Consider the following 23768-nt stretch of genomic DNA (forward strand, 5'->3'; position numbering starts at 1 on the left):
GTAAATTCTTTTTTTACTTAATTCTAGTTTGGGCTATAGTGACACACTTGCTGAGGATGTACGCAAAAGCTGGACTTGATCGGTCAAATAAATCTTGAGATATCATGGAAGCCATTTCAAAAAACATGGTTTTGAGAAAAACGCGTTTAAAGTTTTGCGCACCGTTTATGAAGATCTTTACTTACGAAGATTAATCTGCCAGTCCAGGACCATACAGGGGACCTTCCTCTTGCTCAAAGAAGTCCTGCTCAGCTGATTTATCCTCCCTAGTAGAAATTCTAAAAATCTACGAGACCTGTCGAGACAAAGCTATTGCTCGTCTCCTGCTGCGCGCTATGAGCCACTCCCTTTAAACCGCTACAACTTCGTCAATTTTATGAATTTAAGCATATCCCTTTACAGACATATTTTTCATAACATATACTTTGAGAAAATAAAAAAAATTTTCGATTTTTTCAATCTTTTACACTAGAGTACCCTTTTAACATGAATAAATGTATATACAATATTATGGAAAGAAAAAAAAATTTATAGGCAAGAATGTTATTTCCGGGGCCCCTCAATTTGATAGGTGTATTTGATAGATCTTTCGCTGAGAAAAAGAATACCGCAAACCACAATGCGCTACGATGCATAGTTTTCGAGATATCAATTTATGTAATCTATCACATAGTATAATAATATACACAGAATTAGCAGTGAAAGAGAGAGAAAGAGAGAGAAAAACAGTACACACATAGGCGGTTGTGAACCTCGGTTCGCGTGAAAAGTTAAAAGCCCTTTTTTTCTTCTTTCGTCGCTTCTGGCCTTAGGACACCTGCGTTATTCTTTGACAGATGTACCGCCCCAGTCAAACTCCCCGCCTGGCAGTGTCCTCGAATCGGATCACGCGGGAGTATTGACGGCGATCGGCCGCGAGGCCTCACGCCACTCTGACACGCTTGGCTCTAGAACACCGTGACCGCCGGGGCACGAAGCCCTCGGGGCACGCGCTCCGCCTAACCGAGTAAGTAAGGAAACGATGAAAGTTGCATTATGTAAAAATATTTAATATCTGTAACAGAAATAATTTGTTATAGCAGAGAATAGTTAGGATATAGAAAAGTGGCACCTCGTGACACCTTGTTTCGCGTGGAAAGTGTATGCGTGGAGGCAGTAAGTTCCGCCGCCCTGCGGGGGGCTCCACTACTGTTAAACTGGACACATAGTGTCCCTTACAAAGTACATGCGTGAACTTTCCACGCGTGGAAAGTTATAAACCCATGTGGGACCTCGTTTCGCGTGGAAAGTGTATGCGTGGAAGCAGTAAGTTCCGCCCCCCTGCGGGGGGCTCCACTACCGTTAAACTAGACACATAGTGTGCCTTGCAAAGTACATGCGTAAACTTTCCACACGTGGTAAATTGCAAACCCCATATATAATACCATACAACAATATTGCTATTATTACATTTAAAAATCGATATCTCAAAAACTATGCATTGTAGCGCATTGTGGTTTGCGGCATTCTTTTTCTCAGCGAAAGATCTATCAAATACACCTATCAAATTGAGGGGCATCGGAAATAACATTATTTCCAATTTATACTTTTCTTCAACCTCCTCCTCTATATTTTTTATTCAAATTATTAATATGTTGTGGTAATGTCCTTTTTAATTATAAACGATTTATTATAAAAAAGAATTAATAAAATTATTAAAATATTAAAAATTAAAATATCAAGAGACACGGTAGTATCTCGCGCCAAGTACACGCGAAGCGAGACCGCACCGTGACTCTTTTACGCGAACGCACAAGTTGCGAATACCCGAGATTTCGAGATCTCAATAACGAGTGAACGGATCAACTTCTAAGTAGGCTTGATCGATAGCTTGGGGTCGATTTATATAATAAAAGTGTTTTTAGTTTTTCTCTACGTCCCCTACGAGCGAAAATATTACAACGCAAAGTCTAAAATGTTAAATTTTACAATTAAGATACGTCGTCGTCGCCGTACGGTTGTTTTTGCATCGATAGATGGCATTTTAGAGATACCTCGAGTGTTTGAAAAGAGACAGCATATACGTACTACGTGTGCGTCGTATGCGCTCAGTGCAGACAGTGCGTTCAGCGCGCTGTCACAGTCAGTTATAACCTAGAAATATGTATCGTGCAACGCCGTGATCTCTCATCATTAAATACGATCGTTTCATTCCAAATTTCGGTCGCGTCACGCAAGGATCGAAGTGCCACGAAATTAGGCTGTGGGTGTCACAAGAGGCAAAATATCAACGGGTCGGAGATAGGTTGTGTGTGTGTGTGTGTGTGTGTGTGTGTGTGTGTGTGTGTGTGTGGTGTGTGTGTGTGTGTGTGTGTGGGTGTGGGTGTGGGTGTGGGTGTGGGTGTGGGTGTGGGTGTGGGTGTGGGTGTGGGTGTGGGTGTGGGTGTGGGTGTGGGTGTGGGTGTGGGTGTGGGTGTGGGTGTGGGTGTGGGTGTGGGTGTGTGTGTGTGTGTGTGTGTGTGTGTGTGTGTGTGTGTGTGTGTGTGTGTGTGTGTGTGTGTGTGTGTGAGAGATCATCAATATATTATATAATATTATAGATTAACCGGAGGAAGCTGATACCGAGGAAATCTTTAAGAAGGAAGGTGCATCCAAAATCACACTCGTATGCACATGCTGTCTTGTAAATGTCTTGTAAATTGCTGTCTTGTAAAAGTTAAAAAGACCGAGAAAGTGATCTGTAGCTCAATTCGTATTGTAGGCAAGTTAAAATATTAATTGATTCTGGCCCAGATTCGAGTCCGTTATATTATGATAGACGTTGATTTTATATCTTAGTGTCTGAAAATATTAATTATTCATGAAAGCAATAACAACAAAATAAATTTTGGTAAATTTTATATTCGTATTCAGCAATCTCTAACATTTTAAAAAATAATTAAATTAAATATGTTCTTTTCACACACAAAAAAGATTAGACTCTAAAAGGATAAATTAATATTTAATCTAAATATATTATAATGTTGGCGCGTTTCGTTTCCAGGCGTAACTACGGTTCGCCAATTAGCGTAAGCGCCGGGTTCGACCCCGACAGGGATCAGGCGTGCGAATTGAGTAAGGACACTGAATTGTTTAACACAAGTTTAATAAAAGTCTTAATACTGTTAACGATTTGAGATCGACGCACCTTTACAGTCACAGGCGCGTGAGCAAATTTCACTACACGGCGTGCACGTGACGCGAGAGTGTCCGGTCGCGATGTGCACATGAACCGTGAATGTTCGTCGGTCACAATACAGCGACGGTAATTAGATGTGAGCGCACTTGGGGCGCTGGCAATTAGCAGGTGCACTGGTAGTGCGTACGATTAGCTGACGCTCTTGTGCACAACACGTACAAGACGAATGTCCGCCGGTCGCGAGACGACGACGGCGTTGAGCGAGCGCACGACGGTGCGGCAAGTAACGCGCACCGGGACGCGAATGTCCACCGGTCGCGAGCAGCGACGGTGAATGAGCGAGCGTGCTGAGACGCAGTAATTAGCCGACGCACTGACGGCGTGGTAATTAGCGGGCGCACTGACGGCGCGATCACTGAGCGGGCGCACTAACGGCGCGGTAAATGAGCGGGCGCACTGACGGCGCGGTAACTTTTCGTGTGCACGACGGTGAGGATGAACTGCGTGAAACAAAGTACTGATTGTAACTTTTACGTGTGAACGACGGCGTAGATTAACCGCGTGACACGGAGTTCCAGATGTGACTACTTTTACGTTTGCACGACGGCGTGATGTGACCGCGTGAAACGGAGTACTTAGAGCGACTACTGAGACCGAAGCTCTCGCGGTCCCGTTTCGCTAGTTTTCGGGAGCGCGACACGTATCGACCAATAGACGTTGACTAGATCACGCGATCCAGGCATGTTGCGATCAATACCGCGTCGGGAGAGACTTCGCGGTCAAGGGTGACGGGGGTGCGGCACGGAATCACCTCGTTCAGAGGGCGGCTGAGGGATGGCGTTACGTGTGACTAATCGATCCGCGATCGCGACGGAAAATTCCTGAACATAAACCGCCCGCCGCGAATAACGATTCGCAACAAGGTCCAGAGCCGCCCGCCGTGAAGCATGCGTTGATCTCGTGCCGCCCGCCGTACAGAGCACTGCGAGTGCTGCAACTTAAACTAATGACGAACAATTTACATGATATGCGGATATTTACAGATATTTACAGATTTTCGTACTAACACATTTCGTTTTAGAGATATCGAGGAATGTCACTCCGGATTATTCAGATCAACCGGTAAAAATGACAACTTGACCACGGCACGTTTATACGTGGATCGCGCCGTTTTGACAGAAACAACTCGAGTGAGTCCGCCGTCGCCGGGGTGACACTCTACGATTCTTCCCAATTCCCATCTGCTCAGAGGAGCGAGAGGGTTTCGCAGTAGTACTAAGCGTCCGACTCGAGCTAGATTTTGAATCTCACGCCACTTAGGGCGTTGCTGCAACGTGTGCAGATAGTCATTCGACCAAAGCTTCCAAAAGCTATCGCGCATCTGTTGAATCAGCTGCCATCGAGTGAGACGGGTTTCCTTTTCCTCGAGTAAGGAGGGTGTGGGCGCGCTTGTTAGCGCTGTGCCGATTAGAAAATGACTCGGTGTCATTGCACAATAATCATCATAATTGTCGGACATCTGCGCGATCGGTCGCGAGTTTAGACACGCTTCGATCTTACATAGGAGCGTGCTCAGCTCCTCGAATGTTAACGCGCCGAGGTGACTCAGTATTCGTTAACGGTTTCCACCGACATGTTTATAACGTTCACGTTGACCGGGAAGAGCAGCATCCTCGCGGCGCACTATTTTCCCGCCGTGGATCTGACCGACGGTGACTACGAGCTCGGTCTAACGTGTTTTGAGACTTATCACACGATTCCGAACGTGAATTCTTCGAATAATAAATTTTATTTCGACAAGGATGACACGGAAATTACGATTCTCGAGGGATCGTACGAGATACGAGCCATACATAAGTTTTAGAAACGCGAAATTTTACGGAATACCCGATAGTGCTCCGCGTAAATTACAATACGATGAAGAGTGAGATTGTGACCGAACTTACAATCTTGAGAATATTGGAACTTACTTGTATATGAATAATACGGTCGCCACTGTGTTTTGGACGCTTACACAGAACGTAATTGGCCTCTGGTCACCTTGACAAAAGGCTTCCTTCCTTCCTTCCTTCTTTTCGTGTAGATTATCTCGATCTTACCGCTACTTGACTCGTTACGTATTTCGAACTATATGTTCCGTAATCACTTTCGTTCGCATATAAGTAATCCGTACTCGGGATAGGAATATGGAATAATTATTACTTCTGTTTTGTATAAACAATAACAAAATTTAATTTCCGCACTTCGTTACAAAATGGAAGAAGAAGAGATAAAGAATCTCGCACGTTTCACGGCCACGCTCATGCCGGGTACGTTTCCCGTACGCTAATCGTTTTAAATCCTTTCCAATACTCGCACGTTGTAGTGAAGATAGGTATAAGTACTCGTGTCTCTCGAAACTAATCTTTCCCTTGAACGCTTTTGCAAATATTTCTAAGTACGTATCGCGTGAATCTAACTGGAAAGACCACGATGTTGCTCTCTCAACAGATTATCCGGGAAAGACCTTGCTCGATTTTTTTTTTTTTTTTGTTGGATCCTTCGTGTGTTTAAAGCAGTGCCCAGGGACAACACCTATTACCTGCATAAAACATACGTGAATTAGACCTGATCTACAATGGATGTTTTAAGTCGTAAGTCGTAAGAATTGGCCAATCACAGTTTATTATTCTTCGACCGCAAGGAGAATAATATTTAATTAGAGTTTAGCATACAGATTACATTATGGAAGTACGATTTATTTTCCGAGTGTAAGTATTGGGAAAAAATTTGCAAAAAACCCATGACACATTGCCTGTAAGGCTGGCTTTTTAGGAGAGGATGAGGGGAGAAGAGAAGGAAAAGGAAAAGGAAAAGGAATTGTTTATGTTGAATCTTTATAATGTTTAGGTAGCTTGCATCTAATAGTCATTGGAATTTCATCTGTGCTATAATTTCCAATGTTGCTAATGAGAGGATTTTCATGATCAGGTTTATAGACTTTAGCTATCATCTCGTAAATAACTTTACCAACATACTCCACTTGCGTTTGCGTATGCAAATCGGTGATTCGCGTTCTAGGAATATTGATGATGATGCGAAAAAATTTTTTCTGCATAATTTGAATTCTTTTGATATGTGATTCGTGAGCTGCCGCCCAGACCTGAGCTGCATATAGTAAAACGGTTCTGGCACAAGTCTTGTATAACATAATTTTATATTCTAATTTAAGATCGCTCTTCCCGTTTATAAGAGGATATAATTTTCTATGGTATAATTTCCCTGTGCTTTACAGATTCTGTCGTCTATGGCAGGTCTCCATTTCAGTTGCGCATCGATTTTAACTCCAAGATACTTAACTTCATTTGCCCAAGGTACCTTAAAATTTTCCATCCTAATGGAAGGTTTAGGAAATCTCTTACGAGTTATGATTATCGCCTCAGTTTTTTCATTGTTGATTGTCATCTTCCAATCTCGAAAGAATTGAGAGATGACATCAACATGCTTTTGCAACCTGCTGACGAGCAAAGCCGGACTCCAAGAAGAGGTATATACGGCAGTGTCGTTTGCATAAATTGCCAATTCTGTATTCGGGTCTTTAGGAATATCGTTAATGAATATGTTGAAGAGAATTGGCCCTAAAATGGAGCCCTGAGGTACGCCCGACAAAGCTTTGCAAACGGAGGAAGATTCACCCTCAAAAGTGACTGTAAAATAGCGATCCCTTAGGTAAGAGCGTAAGATTTTAATTATGTAATCCGGCATACTAAGAGTGTTTAATTTATATAGCAAAGCCTTGTGCCAGACTGAGTCAAATGCTTTTTGAATGTCAAGTAATAGCATTGCTGAACTTCTTTTTTTGTTAATTTCCATTGCAAAGAATTCCGTGACTCTAAGAAGCTGCTGTATTGTAGAATGACGAGACTTAAAACCGAACTGTTCATTGATTATGATATTATTTGTTGACAGGAAGGCATCAATCTGGGTAAGCAAAACTCTCTCATACACTTTACTTAAAGAGCTTAGGAGGCTGATTGGTCTATAATTTGTTGGTGATGTTTGTGCCTTGCCCGGCTTGGGGAAGGCAAGAATCTTGGCCGTCTTCCAACATGATGGAAAGTAGCATAAACGAAATGAGTTTAGAATAATATAGTATATCTGAAGGACGATTTTAAAAGATGATTTTTTAAGCATAACAGTAGTGACCTTATCTGAGCCTGGGATTTTGTTGTTAGGAAAGGATTTGATAATATTAAAGATTAAGCGAGGCGTTATAAATTTCAAATCGCAATGCGGGGTCATTTCGTCTAGTTGTTCAACGTATTCGTTTACAATGTTTTCATGTGGAGATACCAGGCTGGCTGCTTCCTGATAAACCTTTTGGAAGTTTTGCGCCAGTAGTTCTACTTTTTCCTTAGGATCATACGCGAAAGAGTTGTTACCGAGATCAAACGGTGATGCGGGTGTTTTATTTCTCTGTAGAGCCTTCCACAGTCCCCATATGCTGTTGTCACTGATTTTCGCATTTTTTAAGCGCTTAGCCCATTTTTTATTTTTAACTTCGCTTAACTTATTTTGAATGATGGAATTAAGTATATTTCGATAATGCTTATGCTTATCAAGACCAGCGTGCTGGTATTTCCTTCTGTAATAGTTACGAAGTTTAATGAGCTTATTTAATTCAGCGGCTGTGGAGGGGTCAGACGTTATGTGACTGAAGTTGAAGTTTTGCACTTCAGAGGCCTTTTTGAAGGCTCCACAGAGAAACTGTTGCAGGTCGCGAATACAAATATCGATTTCATTCTGGCTTTGCAAACTATGCCTTAATCTCCACGTATACGTTGCAGAATTGAAAATTTTCCAATTAACTTTACGAGATTGGTTTAACTTTCTCTCCATTTGCGATTTCTCAAGATTCAGAAGTACAGGAAGGTGGTTTGATGAAAGTTCATCGGCTGTTACACAAGTATAATCGTAATTCAGATTTTTAGCTACGAAAAGATCAATGTTGGAAGGTCGCCTGCGGGGCATCCTATGCGAATATGTTGAGCTGTGCATGATGTTAATATCTTTTTTATTTGTATAATTTAGCAGTTTGATGCCTCTGCTGTCGTTGCTGAAATTATTCCAGCAGCGGTGTTTAGCATTAAAATCACCACCTATTAGTATCTTGTCATTCGACAAATCTTGAAAAATCGCATTAAATTTATCAAAGTCAAAGTTCTTTCTGGGGGGGATGTACGCAACCCCCAGTGTCAAGCTCAGGCCCGATAGCAGTTTTATGAAAAGAACCTCGCATCCATCTATGTCGGGGTTTGGAAGAGTATGAAAGCGCAGAGACTTACTAATTACGATCGCCAATCCGCCCGCTCTAACGCGTGGAGCATCTAATCGGATAATATCATAACCCGAAAATTTTAACTTGGTACCCGGATGTAGCCACGTTTCGGTTATTAAGGCTATATCAATGTTATTAGCACACATGAAATGGTTTAGTTCAAGTTCTTTATTATTTAAGCTTGTGACATTCCACAAACAAATCCTTAGGGAAGAGGGAGAAGGAGCCATTTTTAGTTTATAAGATCGGCTGCCTCAACAAACATCTGTAATTTGCTAAGTCCATCAGTGCAAGATGCTAGCTTTTTATTAAGCTCACGTATAATATTACACATCGATTTAATGTTTACTAGTTGACTTAGCTTTTTGATTTCAAGGATTAGGCCGTTGAAGTCGGCCATATCATCTGTATGTGTGAGGTTACTAGATATTTTGTTTGGTACGTTATGTTTCAGTGTCTCAGCATATGTTTTTGGTGGTGAATAATCATGTTTGTTCGTTGAGGCAGTCGATCTGCCCGACAAAGGGAGGTCGTGACCAATTGGGTTTAAAAACATAGTTTTACGCCGTGTGTCAGGAGTTTCTTTGTCATGTACATCGAACGGCAACAAGCCAGACGGGCGAGTAGCCGTGCGTTTTTCTAAAAATTTTAGATAAGATACGCATTTTGAATAGCTAGCTGGGTGCTCTCCCGAACAGTTACAGCATTTAGCCGGTGCACTTATATCTTTTTTACAATCCGATGTTAAGGAGGTTCGGTTGCTTCATCGGGGGGAGTAGTGGGACGCGGGGGTTCTGGCAACAGCGCACTAGCGTTTGAAGTAGTGGGAATGAAGAGGATTGCACTGATTGGTCGCCGCGTGTATAGTGCGTGAAGCTGCTCACGATCGTGGCAGTCTAGCAGACGAAAAATCAAGCAATTTATGCTTTAATAATTAATTTTTCTACGAAATGTGCGGTAACCTTCCCCTTTCTTTCACTCATTTATTTGTAAATTATTAAGTTACATGTGCATATTTTTTTTTTCCTTATCATTTGCATTTTTTCTTGCACTTATTTCATTCTGAAGATGTGCAATATGTTATTTCCCATAAGAACCTATGTTAAAAATACAGCCAGTTTCATGAAATTTTAATATGTTGTTCTGGAATGCAAAATAGAATTATGTGAATTTTTTGGGAATTTTTCACCGTCCCGTTTTGAAAAAAATCTACTCCAAAAATTGTACTTTTTAAATTTTTGGAGTAGATTTTTTTCAAAACGGGACGGTAAAAAATTTCCCAAAAATTCACATAATTCTATTTTGCATTCCAGAACAACATATTAAAATTTCATGAAACTGGCTGCATATTTTTGTAGTGACGGAACCTCCTTAAGTGATTCTCTGCACATTTGACACACCTTGGCTTTTTAAAACAATTTGCTGACGTATGGCCAAACGCCTAACATCGAAAGCATTGCAGAACGATTTTGCTGTTAATGAACTTATCCCAGTAAATTCTTAAGTAGAATAAATATCGAATTTTTCTTAATTGCGCGAGCGAGAACTTAGCGCTTAAATTAATTTTATATGTGGCATATGTGCTATTTTCGTCGTTAAGCTGTGTACACGAGTTGATTTCGATTCCATATTTAGTTTTTAGTTCATTGGAGACCGTTAGGTTCTGGATGTTTGAAAGGCCTTTCAAGGTTACGGTGAGAGTTTTCTCTTCTGGGAGTGAATAAGTGTGAAACGCGTACTTTTTGTCAATTGCAAATTTCTTAAACCCAACAAAATTATTTAGCTTAAAAAACTGTATTTTAATTTGGTTGCCAAGGTATTTCAAATGAAAATTTTCGCCAACACTTTGCTTCAGTAGATTCGCGAATTCGGCATAGTCGTGTATTCTAGTTGCAAGATAGATCGGGGGGGTTTTTTAGTTGCCTTATGTTCATCAGAATTTTCAATTGATTCTTCGTCACGATTAGTTAATGTACTCACATGTTCACTTTTTGACTGATCTACGCATTCCTCATCATCTCTCTCAAGTAAATTTATCGTCTCTGCCAGGCATTGGAAGCGATTAGTTGTATTGAATTTACCTTGTAATGTAGAGTCGGTTTCAATGCAGGGTAATTTTTCCAAGCCGGAGTGGCTGAAAGAGTTGTCTTCAGCCTGTCGCTTAAGCGGCAGCCCTGTAGTCTTCTTACCCTCCGATTTGGAGGGGTGTCCAGACGCCCGCTTCTCCGGAGACACCGCGCTGGCTCCGCCGTCCAGCCTTCAGCCTCTCCAGCAGCACCAAGGTAGCCCTTGTCGGCACAGCTCTCACACTCAGAACTCGCAGAGTCAAAGACAAACTTGGATAATGCGATAACCGAGTATGCTCCACCGCAGCTGCTCAAGACCTCGCTCGGTCTCTCGGGCTGGTATTTATACCCTCCGTTCGCTGTTCATCCCCCCTTGGGATCGCACAACCAATCAGAACCTTTCTCGATCGTGCCACACTCATTCTCTTTGTCTAACATGTGGCTGTCCCCTTCTCTCTCGATCAAAGCTTCCGACCGATGTAAATAAGTCAATTTAATGTAACCTGATATTTCTCGAATTTCAACGTTAGCCAAACCTTAATTAAACGAATGGATTTTCCTAGAAGCTTGCAACCACATGTTACACACATTCTTTATCTTTTCTTGATATTAAATACAAGAAAATAATATTATTGAATCCCGTTAACAATAATGAATGCCGATGCATGTACTATAGCTATATGCAATATCATTCGTCACACTCATACTTAACATAATTTCGCGGGGTTCCCTGCTCATTACAGTGATTTCTAATATCGCACATTCACGCTATCATACCCTTTTCCTTACACATTACTAATATTCCCTTTTCTTTTTCAGGTACGTATTCCACGCATCAGAACTCTACAGGACTCTTCAAGTAAGTATAGGTAAGTAAATTTAAATCAAATAATACGTTTATAACGCAAACTAATTAATATTTCCCTTTTTCAGGATTCGAGATGAAATCTCGTTTAAATGCACTTAGCGCTTGCAAAGTGACTCCAATATGCTTCAATAAACTTGAATTAAATGAATCTGTCGTTGAAACGACTTATACTTATATATATAGAAAGTTGATGTAACTGACCTACATTTCTGAAATTCTTCCTACGCAATTTTTATGCATATCTGACACTATAGGTACTTTAGTTAATCTCGATAAAAGTGATTTATGTAATCAAACTTGCGTATTTATCGCTATTTCAGATATTTAATAAATAAAGTGAACTTTAAATAATCGTTATTTCGTTATGCAATAAAGCTTATTGAACTTCTTTTACTTCAAATAAAATGAATCTACCGTTTGAAATCAATAAAAGTTAATATTATGCAAAATTGCAAAAATTGTTCAAAATTGTGAATTATTTAAATAAGCTATTTATTCATTTAAGAATGATATGGAATGTCTCAGTGTACTCCCCTGAATATGAATCTAACGCGATATTTCACGATTTACCAATAGTTAATTTTACTGAAATCACTGAACTTTCACAATTTTGAAGAATCTTGGGTTTTTATTATATAGTAATTGTCAATTAAACACACCAAACACATACGTAATATAAAAATTGAGAAAAGTCAATTATTTAAACTTTTGACCTGAAAAGGTCATTTTGTTATCCATCGTTAATTTAGATATTCTGACTTTATAGAATTTTTCTATAGGCTCACACAATCATTCTCATATGGTCATATCAGTCATTTATTCATAAATAACGAATTTCATATCTTAATATCAAAATTATAAAAATCTGTATCTTAACTAATTATCGCTTAAAAACTATGTGGCTCGCTTTCTTACGATTAAACGAAGAATTTAAAGCCATTCTTGTCCATATTGGACACTTATTCGCCAAGTTGGCCAAAAAGGATAAAATATTTAAATAATGCAAAATACATAAAATAAACTATATGGATGTATTATTTAGGTCCTAACGAACATAGTTACGCTAATTGAATCACGCTCGGATCATTATTTCAAAGTTTGACCTAAATATTTAAAATTATAAAATATTCGTATTTTAAACACAAATCAAATAATATGCATATGGGCCCGTTCCGTGGGTTCCCACGAATCCATTTTCATCATTCAAACTTTCAATATATTGTTATTTATACAATCAGCTGTTCACAGCATTTCCTTATTTCTTCAATGAATTCTTAAATAAATGATGAAAATGCATTCTCTACGTTATCCTGGAGATAAAATCAAATAAATCAACGCTTTCTTTAATGTAAATTATGTATCATATGCTAATCACTGTCTGACTAGGCTAACTCGTAATTATACATTAATAATATAATTAATTCTAGGATGACAATCTCTAATAGAATCATTATCAAAATCTTTAAAAAAGATATTAGTAAACACATGAATATAGAACTAATCTTTGAATAATATGAAAAATATTAAAACGACTAATTATAATAAATTTACCTGTTTGGAAAGGCATTTGATATCCTTAGCAACTATAATCACGCTTTTCTCTTTATTTACATGTTTTAGCACTTAATGTCTATGCAACGCTCTGCGAATCTGCAGGCTGCTCTTTCATTACGGACTCCTGCTGCGTCGCCTTCACGATCTCGTCAACAGGTGCGTCTCCATCGCTGTCGTTTAACGGAATAGTGACATCCAAGTCACCACTTGACGTCTCAATTTCTTGGCTCTGCTCAGGTAACGGGGTCGATGACCTGAGCTCGGTCAGCTGTTTCGTCTCGGCCTTGGTTTTGACTAGCTCTCGCACCGGCGTCGCCTCTCTACCCATGGTTCCCGCTCCCTGGGCTGACATTGGCACCTTAGGCGTTGATGCGGCTGTACTCGATTTAGAGGGCGGCTGCAAGATCAAGTGCGCTTTCAGAGTGAACTTTACAAACCGAACAACGTTGGATCGCTGCTGGGATTCTCGTCGAACCGTATATTGCAGCCAGGACAGTGGCACGAATCGGATGTATCGATTAATATTATCAACGTAAACATTATCCGCGTGGAGTGTAACGTGACCGCGGGTGCGTACAGCAACGGCAAACGCGTTCATACGATACACGAATTTTCACCGAGCGTACCACCGGGATATAAGATATCGGAATCACCGGCGCAGATCATTTACCTGCCGATCATCGCGCGGAGCGTTACGGATCTAACGATACGCGTCGCGGATCAAGACGGACGATTGCTCGATTTTCGAGAAGAAGAGATCACCGTCAGATTGCACGTACGACGGCGACAGCGATAACGCGCGACGTATGACATGCTCGTGTTGAACGACTCGGAGCATGCGAGAGATAAGAATATCTTTACGACTGCGACGATTGACGATCGACGATATCATCAAATCGACATTCGGTAGCGTTAAAAAAGAGACGAGAAAGAAGCTCAACGCATCGAACGTTAAATTTTTACGATCACTGGGATTTGCGGTACGAAACATCTGAACGCGTGAACGATGATTGAAATTTTTAACATCGGAAGCGAGCCGGTCTTTGACGATCGCATCGTCAAGATCGAGACTCACACGTACAACCCGTACGCCAACACAACGTTCGAGTATAGCGACGAGATACGAATACCCATACAACAGCAGGATCTGTATACGTTGCCGTGCGAAAGTTTTCTCTACGTCGAAGGAACATTGACGGTGACCAGAGCAGCCGGCTAAGCCGATAACGTGGTATTGGGGAATAATTGCGTCGCGTTCATGTTCGATGAAATTCGATACGAGCTCGACGGTGTGGAGATTGATCGCTGCAGAAACGTAGGAATAACCATCACGCTCAAGAACTACGTAACGGTATCGTCCGATAGAAGCGTGATTCTGAGAAACGCCGGCTGGGATCCACAGAATAACGCAAATACTGATGGATACTTCAATTTCTGCGTACCGCTCAACACGTTACTAGAATTTTGCGAAGATTACAAACGCGTGGTGATCAACGCTCGTCACGAATTAATATTGATACGATCGCGCAACGACAACAATTCCCTGGTGGGAAGTCTCGCGTTGGAGCCTACTATTAAAATACTCAAGATACAATGGCGAATACCTCACGTGGTTGAGCGAGATCAACAAACTGTCGATTCTGCGCGCCTTTGAAAAAGGACGATATCTAAGTATGGGTTTCCGTTTGTGAGATCTGTACGAGTATCCCCTGTTGCAGAACACGACCAAGCACTCGTGGGCCATTAAGACCGCGACTCAGCTCGAGAAACCGCGATACGTCGTCTTTGCTCCGCGGACGGGTCGGAAGAACGTTATGTCTGCGGACACAAGCCGATTCGACGACTGCAAATTAATCAACGTGAAACTCTATCTAAACTCGGAAGTCTATCCGTACGACAATTTGAATTTGGACTTTAGTAAACACAGATGGGCGATTCTGTACGATATGTACGCGCGTTTCTGTAAGGGTTATTACGGATACGAATATCTCGAGCCGAGTCTCACCGTTTCGACTTTTCTACGTAACGGCCCGGTGGGGATCATCGATTGCTCTCGACAAAACAAATCCGTCAAAAACGCCACCGTGGATGTCAGAATAGAATTCGATTGCATGGAGAACGTACCGCCGAATACCTCCGCGTACTGTCTCATCATTCACGATCGCGTGATTAAGTACAATCCATTGACCAACGTAGTGCGCAAAATAGTCAGTGTTCGCAGCAACGTCGACGAAAATTTTCTCTCTCTTTCACTCTCGATACAAATTTATGAGAAGGAAAAGGGGAGCAGGATATAAATCAGAGTGTTATTCCTCGCGATTCACGCATCGAAGAGAGAGAGAAATCTTTTCATGTCCGCACCAACGTTTGTGGACCTGCAAGGTTTCGTCGTCGGGATGAAATTTGTCGTGAAGGAGGCGGTGGTGCTGAGAAACGGAGCCGTTCTGGCGCATTACATCTTTACATGCCCTATGCCGTGGAATCTCCTCCCACCCGAAATCCGACAAATCGTGCGCTTCCTGGTTGATTCGCAATCACCATGGATTACGATGGGAAGATGGAAACGTGCCGTACAGCAAGGTGAAGCGTTTAATTACGTCGGCCGTGCTCGGTGAGGAAGAGGACGACGACGACGACGACGACGAGATGCCGACTCTCGTGTACGTCAAGGGATGCCAGAAACGAGAATGGCTGGTGGATCTGCTTGAAAATAAAGCGAGAAAAAATCTAAACATTGAGACTTTGGATGCAGATTACGAAGATATCGAATCTTTAAATAATCTAGATGTTACTATGCGATGTGGAAAACACGTTAAGAATTGCGCATTGCAAAATGTATTAAAAATATTTAACTGGTGGTCGAAACGCCAGAGAGAGTTATCATCTTTTTAAAAATAAATTATATAATATATATATATATATATATATATATATATATATATAAATTTTACAATGTTTTATTCCCTTTCCCCATTAGTCGATAGTGTACAAAATTAAAGAATAAGTAGGTATACGTGACGAATTCTAACTCGAGAGCTTCGAGGGGGGGTATTAGGTTTCAGCGAACATGCCTGAACATGTTTCGCGGTTGATGTCATGTGGAGGGGGAGGGGTGGGGGGAATACACGTCTTAATCAAAAAAGCATCCTATCTTAGTCCCCTCTCTTAAATTCCAGAGCCCTGATTGCGCGTTACAGAAACATTAATTCGGCCCCTTTTCATCATAATTTAGGGAGTTATCACGTATATTCGATTAATTTTACAACGACGATCAGTGTTGCATCGGCCGCTTGTATCAACGGTCCGCTTCTCATAACCGAGAGAAAAAATGTGCTCCGCTGAAGGAAGCAGCAGCAGTGGCAGACGTGTGAATTATTACGTATCCATTCACGATGATGAAACTCCATCGTACGAGAACAAGTGTAACAAGTAAGTTTTCGTTTTTTTTTCTTAACTTATAAAGCTTTATATTTTTTATATTTGCAAATTATAAATTGTATAATTTTTTATTACTAATTTCATTATTTTTTCTACAGCATTTTGTTGGAGCGTCGCGCGGTTCGTATACTCAGCAGACGATACGCGTTGACAACTACGGGATACAAATTCCTTGAAGTTGGCATTAACGTGGGTCCACCGAGTTAATTACATCTAAAAATCGTATTGTGTGCCATTGGCTTTATATCATTATAATGATATATAAGAGTTAGATCCTTTTAACCTATTAAAATAATTTTTATATATGCAGTTTCCACAATCAAGATCGAATAACCTCAATCATGGCATGAAACAATTAATTACTATGTTTACATGAGCTTTACTTCTGTAGTAACTTACGATAATTTCTCTGCGTAAATGGGGTTTTGTAGTAAACTTATAATTCACTCCGGGTAAATGAGTAAATTACTACAGAAGTAACGCTATTACGTTACCTAACCTTGCAGCCGCACGCTTCGGAGTTGCTGCGGAGAGCGGGTAACAGCCCGCGGGGAACGCGCCAGCGGGTATTGGCCGAGCGAGTGGAGGTAACGACCGAGCGGGCGGAGGTACCGACCGAGCCGACACCCGGCGGTTATAAGAGCCCAGGCAGCGGCATGGGCTCAGAAACGCGCGAATCATATTGCATTCGGTCTAAGAGAGAGAGGCGATTCACGACGGACGAAGAACGCATCCGTTGCAAAATAAAGATTATTCTCGCTTATGTTTTCTCCACTCGTGATATCTCCCGTTTACGTTTGTTGTATCTAATAAAGCATCGACAACTATTTTATTCTTTCTGCTCACAACTCGGTTATTTTGCATGCTTATTAACGTGTATATTGTTTATGCCCTTCAGGCGAATTTAATTTTCAGTACATCGATAATGCGTAGAATTAAGACTTAGACTTAAGAATACCTGAGCCCATAAGGCAATCGTTTCCTATTAGGTTAAGCATTCATATTAAGGTTTTCATGCCCACAAGGTCACAAAAATAAATGGATTTCGTTATCTTTCGCGCCGATTCGGTTATCTTATCTAGTTTCTTTAATTTCTTGCGATATTATCGTTAGTTTAAGTTGGTACAAGCGCATGCGAGTCGGCAAACTAATCGTGCGAAGTAAGTAGGAAGCACACGAAAATCTCCAGGAAAAAGGGTACACAGGGTAGCAGCGAAGCAAAAGACGCATGTGCCCGTCATGGGCGTCAACGCCACGTAATGGTGCCAGGAGTTAGCGGCACCGACGTTTTCGTCTGGGACAGTTGTCCCAATCCAAACGGGTATCACGTGGAATATACGAACATACGATCGGCGTCAGCCTCGGACAACGGTGCCAGGAGTTAGCGGCACCAACGTCTTCTACTGGAATAATCAGTGGAGATGTAACCAAGGCTACCCAGAATACACGGCCGGCAGGTCGGCGTCAAACTCAATCGACGGGAATAAGCGACCCGGACATCTTCTCCGAGAACAAGTGCCGGAATCGGAGTAAGCGGGACCTAGGAGACATTACGGGGAGGTCAGCGTCATCGGCGAGCGAACCAACAAAACCCCTAACATTTTCTCCTGGGAATTCGATCGGGGACGAACAAGGGAGCATCCCCGAGGAAGTGCGCAGGGGTCGGCGTCGACGCCCGCGCAAATTGGAAAACAACCACAGACCTGGGGAATCTGCGTCAGGAGAGAAAGGAGAATACGTCGCGGAACACCGAGAAGCTTCCTCGGGTCGAATGTTCCGGAATAAATCCACGAGGCGAGCACGTGATTGGAAAGCAATAAACACTCAGGAATGCGAGCAAAAACGAGCAAACACAATGGCCTGATCACAACAAGTCGCAGAGTGGGGAGGAGCGCGGCAAAGTGGGGAGCCGGAGCGAACAACGATTCTCGAGGCAGTCTCTTGAGTACGATAATAGCGTGCAGACGTATCTATCGTGCATTACAATCGGGAACTTTCGCGTACGGCGTAATACTCGATATACGAGAGCGAGCGGTATCGCGTTACTAACCGAATTAGATTGTTTGACGTTAGGCGTAGGGCACTCATGTGCGGAATATTGAATCTGTGTAAACTCATTTATACATGTTTGACGATTTGAAATAGAAGAATCGTATATTAAAGTGAACTTGTCTCAAGATTAATTAAACATACTTACCTTCTACGTACCTTGTCCATCGGTATCGATCCATCGTTGTCTAGCGTAGATCCGGTATTCGCCAAGGAGGTGATCCAGGGGAGTTGATTCAGCAGCATCGATGATCCATCCGGGGCAGGAACCTGAAACAAAGAAGAGTTATTAGAGTATCGTTTGAATCGAAGACGAAAAGTTTGCGAGACCTTCTCGGTAGATAGAGGTCAAACCGAGTGGCGACCGATTGATAGGGTGAAATTCAGCGTAAATCGCGTTCTCAAGTAGCAGCGTTCGGTTACAACCTAACCTAAACGTAGTAAATTTCACAGTTCAGTCAGAAATATTTTGTACCACCACTGCACATCTGCGTTGCTCTTTTGCTGAATAACATCAAATATGTAATTAAAACGCATAAGTAGTCTAAATTTGTTTGAAAATCGATTTATATTTGTAAATATTTATGTGTATTGTCGGTGCTTTATACAGGGTATCTTTAAAGTCTGACCCAGCGCCCTGGATCTCGGAAACGACTTTAGATATGGAAAAATGTTTCAGATAACAATTGTAGGATATAAAGGGGAGCAGATGGTGAAAATATGGACTTGACCTCGAATGACCTTTTCAAGGCCAAGTCATTGTGATCAAAGTTTTTTTAAATGGAAACCCCATTTTTTATTACATATTCTTGTAGCCCTTGTTAAGACGTTTTCAATACACTATAATAAAGCTCTCTTTCATTAAGGACGTCCTGAGATATTTTAAATTTTGTTATGCTACTTTTAATATAAAATATGAAATATCTCGTAAAATATTCATTTTTCGATGACTTCACCTTAATACTTTTTTACATAGAATAATGAAACAAATCGAATAATAATATTAATTTTTAATATTGCAAAATTGCAAAATATTGCAAAATTAAATATTTCTACAAAATACAATCAAATAATTTTTTTACAAAAATCGATTCCTTTTATTATTCTGCGTATAAAAATATAAAGTCATCGAAAAGTGAATACTTTACGAGATATTTCATATTTTATATTAAAAATATCATAACAAAATTTAAAATATCTCAGGAAATTCTTAATAAAAGAGAGCTTCATTATAGTGTTTTAAAAACGTCTTGAAAAGGGCAAGAATATGCAATAAAAAATGGGATATTCTATTTAAGAAAACATGGATCACATTGACCTGGCCTTGAAAAAATCGCTCAAAATCAATTCAATATTTTTATCTGTCCCCCTTAATATCCTACAACTTTTATCTAAAACATTTTTCCATATCTAAAGCTGTTTCTGAGATGCAGGAGGCTGGGTCAGACTTGAGAGATACCCTGTATAATAACTATAACTATAGTTATATTTCAAATATATAATTATGTCTATATTATGTTTTTTTTTCTATTTAGAAAATGCTCTACTGTGTAAAACAGCGGAAAATTGAAAAAAAGTTGAGCAAGCCATTAAAACTTGGCTGAGACGTGCAAAAGAAAGGGCAGGAAAAAAAGCAAAATAAAATAAAACATAAACAGCTTTCGTAGTTCGCCAGTGATAAATAAATATATTTCAGTTTCTCGACATAACTGGCAAAGTTTCGTACATCAAATTTCGCACGACGTTTCGGCCCTTGGTTTGGGCCCTTATCAAGTGACTGTAATAACGAAACGCAATTTCAGGGAGTAACAAATTACCAAATTACAAGACTTAAATAAATTAGTCATACCTAAATCATCTAAAAGACTCGTCGTAAAACATCACAAGACATCCGTAATATGAAGTTGTTCCAGGAAAATCATAAAGCTAAAAATAGTGCATGTTAGTAGTAATAAAAAGTAAAATGCAAAAATCAAGAGACACGGTAGTGTCTCGTGCCAAGTACACGCGGAGCGAGACCGACCGTGACTCTTTTACGCGACGCGACGGGTTGCGAGTACCCAAGATGTTGAGATCTCGATAGCGAGTGAACGGATCAAGTTCTAAGTAGGCTTGATCGATAGCTTGGGGTCGACTTTGGGGGGGGGGGGTATCTCCTATAATATTTTCCGCTACGTGCCCTACGAGCGGAGATATTGTGACGCAAAGTCCAAATGTGAAAATTTTTTATTAAGATACGTCTACGTCAAGCTCTCAATTCAATATAACATATATATATAATAAGGGGGAAATGTCACTTTCACTTTTTCGACGCTGGCGGCGCAGGTATCGCCAGTTTCGATATCGCGCGCGTATTTCGATCGATCTAGTAGGTAAATTAAATAAGGTCGATAGACTTATCGGTCAGGAGGAAGATTTCTATTTAGGTAAATTAGGTATACATATATATAATACATATTGAGTCAATTGCTTCATGTTTATCTGGAGAGATTTCGTATCCTTACATCGTATTACCACCGGTGCCGGAAAAGAAGGTTCTCTACGCTTGGCAGAAAGTGCCGCTAGGGAATTTTTAAGTCGATTCTTATGAATCAAGCTTGAATTCGACGTCTAGGTATCCCAGGTTGCCGATGACGAGGTCCAGATAGTGCGCTTCATAGTTTTCGGTGTCCAGGTGTAATAATACGTTGAATTCGATGTCTACGTGTCCCAGGTTGCCGATGACGAGGTCCACATAGTGCGCTCCGTAGTTTTCGGTGTCTACGTGTATTAATACTTTGAATTTGATGTCCACGTGTCCCAGGTTGCCGATGACAGGATCCAGATAGTGCGCTTCATTGTTTTCGGTGTCCAGGTGTAATCGTACGTTGAATTCGATGTCTAGGTGTCCCAGGTTGCCGATGACGAGGTCCACATAGTGCGCTCCGTAGTTTTCGGTGTCTACGTGTATTAATACCTTGAATTCGATATCCACGTGTCCCAGGTTGGCGATGACGGGATCCAGATAGTGCGCTTCATAGTTTTCGGTGTCCAGGTGTAATCGTACGTTGAATTCGATGTCTAGGTGTCCCAGGTTGCCGATGACGAGGTCCACATAGTGCGCTTCGTAGTTTTCGGTGTCCAGGTGTAATAATACGTTGCATGCGATGTCTAGGTGTCCCAGGTTGCCGATGACGATGTCTAGATAGTGAGCTCCGTAGTTTTCGGTGTCTACGTGTATTAATACGTTGAATTCGATGTCTAGGTGTCCCAGGTTGCCGATGACGAGGTCCACATAGTGCGCTCCGTAGTTTTCGGGGTCTACGTGTATTAATACCTTGAAATTGATGTCTAGGTGTCCCAGGTTGCTGATGACGAGGTCCAGATAGCGCGCTCCGTAGTTTTCGGTGTCTAGGTGTAATAATACCTCGAATTCGATGTCTACGTGTCCCAGGTTGCCGATAACGAGGTTCACATAGTGTGCTTTGTAGTTTTTGGTGTCTAGATGTATTAATAACTTTAAATCTGAATGTAGGACACGTAGATATCGAATTCGAGGTATTAATACACGTAGACACCAAAAACTACAAAGCGCACTATGTGGACCTCGTCATCGGCAACGTGAGACACCTAGACATCGAATTCAACGTATTATTACACCTGGACACCGAAAACTATGGAGCGCACTATCTGGAATCCGTCATCGGCAACCTGGAACACGTGGACATCGAATTCAAGGTATTAATACACCTGGACACCGAAAACTATGGAGCGCACTATGTGGACCTCGTTATCGGCAACCTGGGACACCTAGACATCAAATTCAAGCTTGATTTATAAGAATCGACTTAAAAATTCCCTAGCGGCAGAATTAAAATTATGTCATGACATAATAAAAATTCGCTGAATTAAAATTATGTCTAGACATAATAAAAATTGGACGAATAATAGTAACCTTTCGGAAGTAGAGGTTTTAAGCTTGAAATTTAAATTTTATTCATTTTTAAAGATAAATTTAGTGTTCCTTCAATTTTTGTGAGAAATGTATAATTTACTTTTACTTAAATATTATTAATTTTTATGTATTTGTTGGTATTGCTAATTTTGTGAATAATTAAAAAATAAAAAATAAAAATGTTTTGCAGATCCTTGCTTAACACTACAAAATAGGTGATATCAGTACAAAATTACCTTTTTCAAAAAAGGTAAAAAAAAGTGCCAAGTACACGCAATGTATTTTGTAAATTCAAAATTTAACCTAAGTGGTAGCTTTATATCTTTTTCACAAAATTATATTACCTAACTTAACTCAAGTGACATGTATTAAAAAAAAAAGATGTAAAATCTTTATTTTCTTCTTTACAAAATTATATTACTTAACTTAACTCAAGTGACATGTATTTCAAAAAAAGATGTGAAATCTTTAAATTAAATTGCGCCAATTGTAAAGAGAATATGTATATTGCTTTGAAAGATAATTGTTATGCAACTACTTTAAAGAAATAAAACCCAAGTGGTATCTTCGTATTCCTATTCAAGGGTCTTCCTATTCTTAATGGAACCCAAGTGATAATAGCTTCTTAATTCTCTTTAACAAATTTTTAATATTACAAAGAATCATTTTAATTACAAAGAATTAAAGAAGTAACAGTACAAAATAAAAATATTTAATTAAAACAAAATAAATAAATTTTTCTTGTAAAAAAACTTGGCGCTGCTAGACTTTGAAATTTAAACATTAAAATTTAAACATTAGTACTAAGATTTTTGATTGAATAAAAAACAATAAACATAATTTAGGAAAGAATGCGACAGGAGTAAAAAAGCAGCGCCAAGTTTTTTTACAAGAAAAATTTATTTATTTTGTTTTAATTAAATATTTTTATTTTGTACTGTTACTTCTTTAATTCTTTGTAATTAAAATGATTCTTTGTAATATTAAAAATTTGTTAAAGAGAATTAAGAAGCTATTATCACTTGGGTTTAGAATAGGAAGACCCTTGAATAGGAATACGAAGATACCACTTGGGTTTTATTTCTTTAAAGTAGTTGCATAACAATTATCTTTCAAAGCAATATACATATTCTCTTTACAATTGGCGCAATTTAATTTAAAGATTTCACATCTTTTTTTGAAATACATGTCACTTGAGTTAAGTTAAGTAATATAATTTTGTAAAGAAGAAAATAAAGATTTTACATCTTTTTTTTTTAATACATGTCACTTGAGTTAAGTTAGGTAATATAATTTTGTGAAAAAGATATAAAGCTACCACTTAGGTTAGATACATGTCACTTGAGTTAAGTTAGGTAATATAATTTTGTGAAGTAAAATAAACG

The sequence above is a fragment of the Temnothorax nylanderi genome, unplaced genomic scaffold (assembly GCF_030848795.1).
Source record: "Temnothorax nylanderi isolate EJ_2023f unplaced genomic scaffold, tnyl_v1.0 TNYL_tig0337_pilon, whole genome shotgun sequence".
NCBI lineage: Eukaryota > Metazoa > Arthropoda > Insecta > Hymenoptera > Formicidae > Temnothorax > Temnothorax nylanderi.